Raw genomic sequence first — 6,309 nt, 5'->3', positions numbered from 1 at the left:
GTGCTAGAACTGCATGAACCACATGCTTATCCTGGAAGAGAGTTCTGAAGTCAGTCCTACTCTACCCACGTGAACTCTCAGTGAGAAAATGGTGGTTTGTGCCATGGCAAATCAGGGTATTGTCACCAACAAAGGTAGACAGATGCTAGGTAGGCAGAAACAACATGCATCCACAATTCATCTTTTTCCTCATTCTCCTCTCTCTCTCTCTCTCTCTCTCTCTCTCTCTCTCACACACACACACACACACACACACACACACACACAAAACTGGCTTCTTCAGACACTCTGACCTTTATGATAGGACACGTGGCTGCCAACGGATCTTAAATCCACTTGGCCACACTATCTCAATCCCAAGCCCAACAATCTCAGTGAAGGTTTTGTATCAGTTATCTGCTGCTGCATAACAAATGATCCCAAAACTGAGTGGCTTAAAACAACAACCACATTCATAATCTCACATAGTTTCTGTGGGTCAGGAATCCAGGGGTAGCTTAGCTGAGTAGTCATGGCTCAGGGTCTCTCATATTCCAGAAATCATCCAAAGGCCAGACAGGGGCTGCAGAATCCATTTCCAAAATAGTTCATGCACATGGCTGGGAAGTTAGTTCTGGTTGTCATAGTTCTTCACCACCTGGGCCTGTCTATAGGCTGCTTGAGTGTCCTCAATCAAGCATAGCAGTTGGCTTCCCCTGAGGTGAGTGAAAGACAGAGAACATCAGCCAGAAACTATCCTTTTTATGACCTGCTTCAGAAGTCAAATACCATCATTCTATTCATTAAAAGCAAGGCACTAAGTCCAGCCCATATTCAAGGGGAGGGAAATTAGGCTTAACTGTTTGGAAGGAAGAGTATCAAAGAACTGGTGGATATATATCAACACCACTACAGAACTGATTAATCTTTCTTGGGTCAAGTTTTCACCCTTGAACCAATCAACTGTATCCAGAGGCAGGGTCAAGTGCTAACATGGCTGTTCTCTCTACTCGTGTGGATATGGATGGAAAAGCAGTTTCTAGAAAGAGGAGCTATACAACCAGAGAGAGCTCTTTACCTTTACCTCCAGCTCCAGAGAGAAAAATCCCAGAGAAGCGTTTCGATTGGCTCAGCTTGCGGCATATGCCCTTCTCAAGCGCCATCAGTCACAGGGGTCAGGGTGCAGGGTCTGGTGCCAGAATAAGGGAATGGAAGAGAATCCAAAATGGTCATGGACAATAGTATCTACACTGCGTGACTTTAGGTGGGCCACTTAATCTTTGTTAGGTCTTAGTGTCAACATCTCCTAAATAGTAATGATAAGGCCTTCCGTATAGAGTTGACTACTTTTTTTTTTTAGCTTTAAGTAGGCTCCATGCCCAATGTGGGGCTTGAACTCCCGACCCTGAGATCAAGAGTCGCATGCTCTACCGACGGAGCCAGCCAGGCACCCCATGGTTGCTACAACTATTAAATTAGTTGATATCGGTAAAGCACAATGCGTAGCCACATGAAAGTGTAGTCAGATGATCCTTGCTGCTACAAGTACCTAAAACTTACACTGGCATTTTTTAAAAAGTAATATATAATTGGAAAGTCTCAGGACCCACTCTTCTCGTTCTCTTGGTTCTTACTTCCTCACTGTGATTGACTTCCTCCACGAGCAGGCTTTCCTCATGAAAACAAAAGAGCTGCAGCAGTTCCAGGCCTCATGTCTGAAACCCACACAATCCACATACACACAACACACACACACGCACAGAATGTCTTCCTTCCAACATCACAAGCAAGAGTCCTGACGTTCACTCTGATTGGACTGACTTAGATCACATTCCCACCTCTGAACCAATCAGTGTCCAGGGAAATGGACTGTGCTGATTAGCTGAGACCAATCAAAACCCACCCTGATGGTGGGGGTAGAGTCGGTCTTCCAGGAGCACAAGGGGCAGGTGGGAAGAAGTGGAATAAAAACCAGGTACTATTAGAAAAGAGGGTCGGCTGGCTGGCCACCTCAACCCTTTTGTGTTACAGCAGCAGGGTTGAGCAGTTGCCACATGGACCATGTGGCCCACAAAGCCTAAAACAGTTACTCTTGGGTCCTCTACAGAAGAAGTTTGCAGACCCCTCCATGCAGGCAAGCATACGATTTCCATTGCAAGAGTGCTAAAAGTATCTATTTCTTTTTTTTTTTTTAATTTTTTTTTCAACGTTTATTTATTTTTGGGACAGAGAGAGACAGAGCACGAACGGGGGAGGGGCAGAGAGAGAGGGAGACACAGCATCGGAAAGAGGCTCCAGGCTCCGAGCCATCAGCCCAGAGCCCGACGCGGGGCTCGAACTCACGGACCGCGAGATCGTGACCTGGCTGAAGTCGGACGCTTAACCGACTGCGCCACCCAGGCGCCCCAAAAAAGTATCTATTTCTTTCACTCTCCTCTCCCTTCTCTTTTGAGAGACATCATGACAAACCAGCAGAGCAGGCACGTGTAGGCAGAAGGATCTTCCTAGGGTCCATCAACTCCCACCCCGTTGGCAATGACTAAACACGAAGCCACAGAATTCACATCAGGCAGAGGACTGGGTTGAGAAGAGCTTTCATGGCTGCTGGAGCGTATAGGCTCTGACTCCATTACCCACTGCAGAACTTCACCACTCAAAGATCAATGACGCAGCCTAGATGATGCTGGCAGCCCATGGGCTGCAGATCCCAATTTTTCCTCTGTGATAAATGAGGAGCAATCTCCAGGAGCTCTAGCCTGAGAGACAGCCCTAGTTAAATTACTTTATCGCCCAGCTGAGAGATGGCCAGCTTGGAGAAGAGGTACTCGGGCAGCATATTAACTAGAGTCAGCATCGACACACAGGCCCTTTCTTGGAGCAACAGACTCCTCCCTCCTCCTTCCCATCAAAGCACAGAACTCCACCCTGCAAGTGGCCACTCTCCCTGCCACTCCCTTGTGAAAAGAGACTGGGCATCTGCGAAGAATATGCTCGCCCTCCGTGCACACGTCCAGTGAGATCGCTGCTTGCATGTTTGCGGAGTGGCAGAGAACGTGTACATCATGGTGTCCCTGCAGACACTTGAAATGCTGGTCTATCAAGCTTAAAAGAAAGCTCCAGAGCAGCGGCTAGGTGCACGGGCAATGGAGAGATTCAGAATGGGTTTCAAATCCCAGCTCCTCAATTCACTATTGATCATGGTCAAGTATCTCAGTTTGGGGTCACTCAGAAACCTCCGCTGGGACAAGGGTTCGAGTGCAAGCAGGTGATTTAGGCAATGACCTCATGAAGCACCAGCAGGGGACTAGAGAGGAGATGGAACTATGCAGGGTATGTATTAAGGAAGCTACCAAGGAGGTCAACCGGGATTGAATTCTGTTGGGGACTCCTGGGAACCAGTGATGTTCCCCATCCAAGGAGCTACCTCATCCAAGGAGCAAGGGAGCTGGGGTATTTATACACCAACTTCTCCTATAAATCATTATTCGAGGGCTGCCCCGGGAGGCATTAACTCCCTGCCATTTCTGGCCTGCTATGCATAGGGACTCTGGTGGTCAGTGGGATCCCTCCGTCAAAGAGCTGCAGATGCTGGGGGTTGGAAGTCTAGCCCATGAACTCTGAAATGGTAAGACCCAAGGGAGTAAGTGTGGAGGGGCACCATTAACATACATTACAACAAGCACTCTGAATCCTCTGGGAGTCAGTTTCCTTACCTATAAAATGTAATAATACCTAATACCATGGGATTGCTTTGAGGGGCAAAGGCAATACCATAAGTTACAAAATTCAACACAGTGCCTGGTGCAAGTAAACATTCAATACGTGACAGCTCTGTTTAAAAGACTCAGGCTGCATGGGGCGCCTGGGTGGCTCAGTCGGTTAAGCGTCTGACTTCGGTTCAGGTCATGATCTCGTGGTCCATGGGTTCAAGCTGTACTGACAGCTCAGAGCCTGGAGCCTGCTTCGGATTCTGTGTCTCCCTCTCTCTCTGCCCCTCCCCTGGTCATATTCTGTCTGTCTGTCTCTCTCCAAAATAAATAAACATTAAAAAATAATAATAAAATAAAAGACTCGGCTACGAACTCAAATATGCAATGAATCCCTGGCTCATTTTTACAATCAACTCAGAACCTCCTCCCACCCCACCCCCCCATCTTATAGGGTTGGTGAGAAATTCAATCTTCATATTTTGAGGTGGTCCATCTTCATTTCTTTTTTAAGTTTTTTTTTTTTAATTTACTTAAGACAGAGAGAGACCAAGCATGAGAGAGAGGAGAGGAAGGGCAGAGAGACAGGGAGAGAGAAGTGCCCAAGCAGGCTCCATACTGTCAGTGCAGAGCCCGAAGCAGGATCGATCTCAGGAACCATGAGATCATGACCTGAGCAGAGATCAAGAATAGGATGCTTAACTGACTGAGCCACCCAGCGGCCCCGGTCCTTCCACATTTCTAAGGTGGCACGGAATCTGGGAGGCTTAATGTGGAGCTCAGGAAACAAAAGATAGGCCTCTGGTCCTCAGTTCCCTATGTGTTGCTAATGGGCTATCATCCAGCTCTCTACAGAATTGCTTAAGCTTGGCCACAGAAATCTTGTGCAGACTGAGAGCCCCAATAGCCAGGCTCCGTCTTCCTTAAGTATACCCCAGTCATTCCACACCACCGCATCCCAACCACCAGGGGCATTCCAGCCATCACCCTCAGGATCCTATGGAGAATCACAGCACCGGCAGAACTCCAGCCAACCCCCTTCTGGTGTTGAGGAGTCTCCCTCCACTCCCACTGCTTCTGCCATTTCCCTGCTCCTCAAGGGCACTCGTCTCCCTGTCCTTCCCTTTGAGACAATAGCATCATCTAGGCTGCACATCACTGTCGAGCTATGAGTGGAGACGTTCTGTGACAGGCAATGGACTCAGAGCCCTTCACTCTCCTACAGCGTCCCTGAAAGCTCTCAGTAACCCAGTCCTCTGCCTGATGTGAATTCACAGGCTTTATAGGTAGGTCATTGGCTACGGAGTAGGTTTTGAGTCTCCCTGGGACAGTTCTGCCTGCAGACGACACTTGTCCACTTTGTCATGATGCGTAACAAGACAGAAGAGGAAAGAGGGAAGGAAACAAACATTTATCGAGTACCAATAGAAGCAGACACTGGACGTCTGCCTACCTCATGTCCATCCTCTTTTCTCCTTTCTTAGCAGTATCCAGCAGAGAGGAGAATTTGCAGATAACGCCTCACATTCCGATTCATCTCTTGTAGGAATAAAACCACAAATTAATATCTCAACGAATTATCCTGCCTTATAAAACTTTGTGCAACATCAACTATCATCTCATACCAAATTCTAATATAAGCCAGGAGCAAGAGCCATTGGCCTAGTGGGAAAAGAAAAAGCCAAAACTAGAAATTCTATTTGTTTGGGGTTTGGTGGTTTGGTTTTGCTTTGCTTTGCTTTTTCCGGGGAGAATTAACAAGTTAATTTCTGTAGAGGAGAGTGCCTGGTATACAGTAAGCACATACTAACTGTGCTGTGTGGTCCAGCACAGCAGATATGCCATTCTGAAGACATGTTCACACTGTAAGAAACAGAACTGTGTTATTTCTCTGGGAGTGGCCAAATGTCTGCTTCTCAAAACAAACAAAATAATTTCTTTCCCCGAGGGAATGGGAGAGTGATCCAGGAAAATATCACCTTGCCTCCTCACCATCAAAGGTACCAAATGCATGAAAATTTAATACAGATCATTTGCATCTATCTGGGGCTTTTAGCATTTCAAAATGGTCTCACCTCAAGGCTTTGCAAGTGTCAGAAACCCAGCTCAAAGTAATGAAGCCTAAAGGGGAATTTGCTGACCGGTATAACCTGGAAGTTCAAGTGTGGTTTGATCCAGGTACTCACAAGAGAGCATCAATACTAGGTTCTTTTCTGGGGCGCCTGGGTGGCTCAGTCAGTTGAGCGTCCGACTTCAGCTCAGGTCACGATCTCGCGGTCCGTGAGTTCGAGCCCCGCGTCGGGCTCTGGGCTGATGGCTCAGAGCCTGGAGCCTGCTTCCGGTTCTGTGTCTCCCTCTCTCTCTGCCCCTCCCCCGTTCATGCTCTGTCTCTCTCTGTCTCAAAAATAAATAAACATTAAAAAAAAATACTGGGTTCTTTTCTATTTTTCATCTCTGTTGGCTTCACTCTCAGGTTGGTGTTTCCCCAGCATGACTGACAGCAGCTCCTTGCTCACATCCCACCAGCTAGAGATCCCAGCAAAAAAAAAAAAAAAAAAAAAAAGAATATCTCTGTAGCAGTATCTCTCTCCTTAGTCCTGGAATGCATTCTTTTTTTTTTTTT

General features: G+C 47.2%; 1 long non-coding RNA gene across 1 annotated transcript; it reads right to left on the bottom strand.

Annotated features, from left to right (window-relative positions):
- Window positions 1-621: 621 nt before the first annotated feature.
- LOC121010467 (uncharacterized) lies at window positions 622-5,901 on the bottom strand. Its single transcript, XR_005781182.1, has 3 exons — window positions 5,873-5,901; window positions 5,140-5,225; window positions 622-695 (listed from the first exon to the last, which is right to left on the bottom strand). It is a non-coding gene; the product is annotated as an uncharacterized LOC121010467 (long non-coding RNA).
- Window positions 5,902-6,309: the final 408 nt, after the last annotated feature.

Source organism: Herpailurus yagouaroundi, unplaced genomic scaffold (assembly GCF_014898765.1).
Source record: "Herpailurus yagouaroundi ecotype Mexico unplaced genomic scaffold, PumYag 191, whole genome shotgun sequence".
In the NCBI taxonomy this organism is placed as follows: Eukaryota; Metazoa; Chordata; class Mammalia; order Carnivora; family Felidae; genus Herpailurus; species Herpailurus yagouaroundi.
Note: the sequence above shows the minus strand (reverse complement) of the source record. Positions and strands in the feature narration are given on the sequence as shown.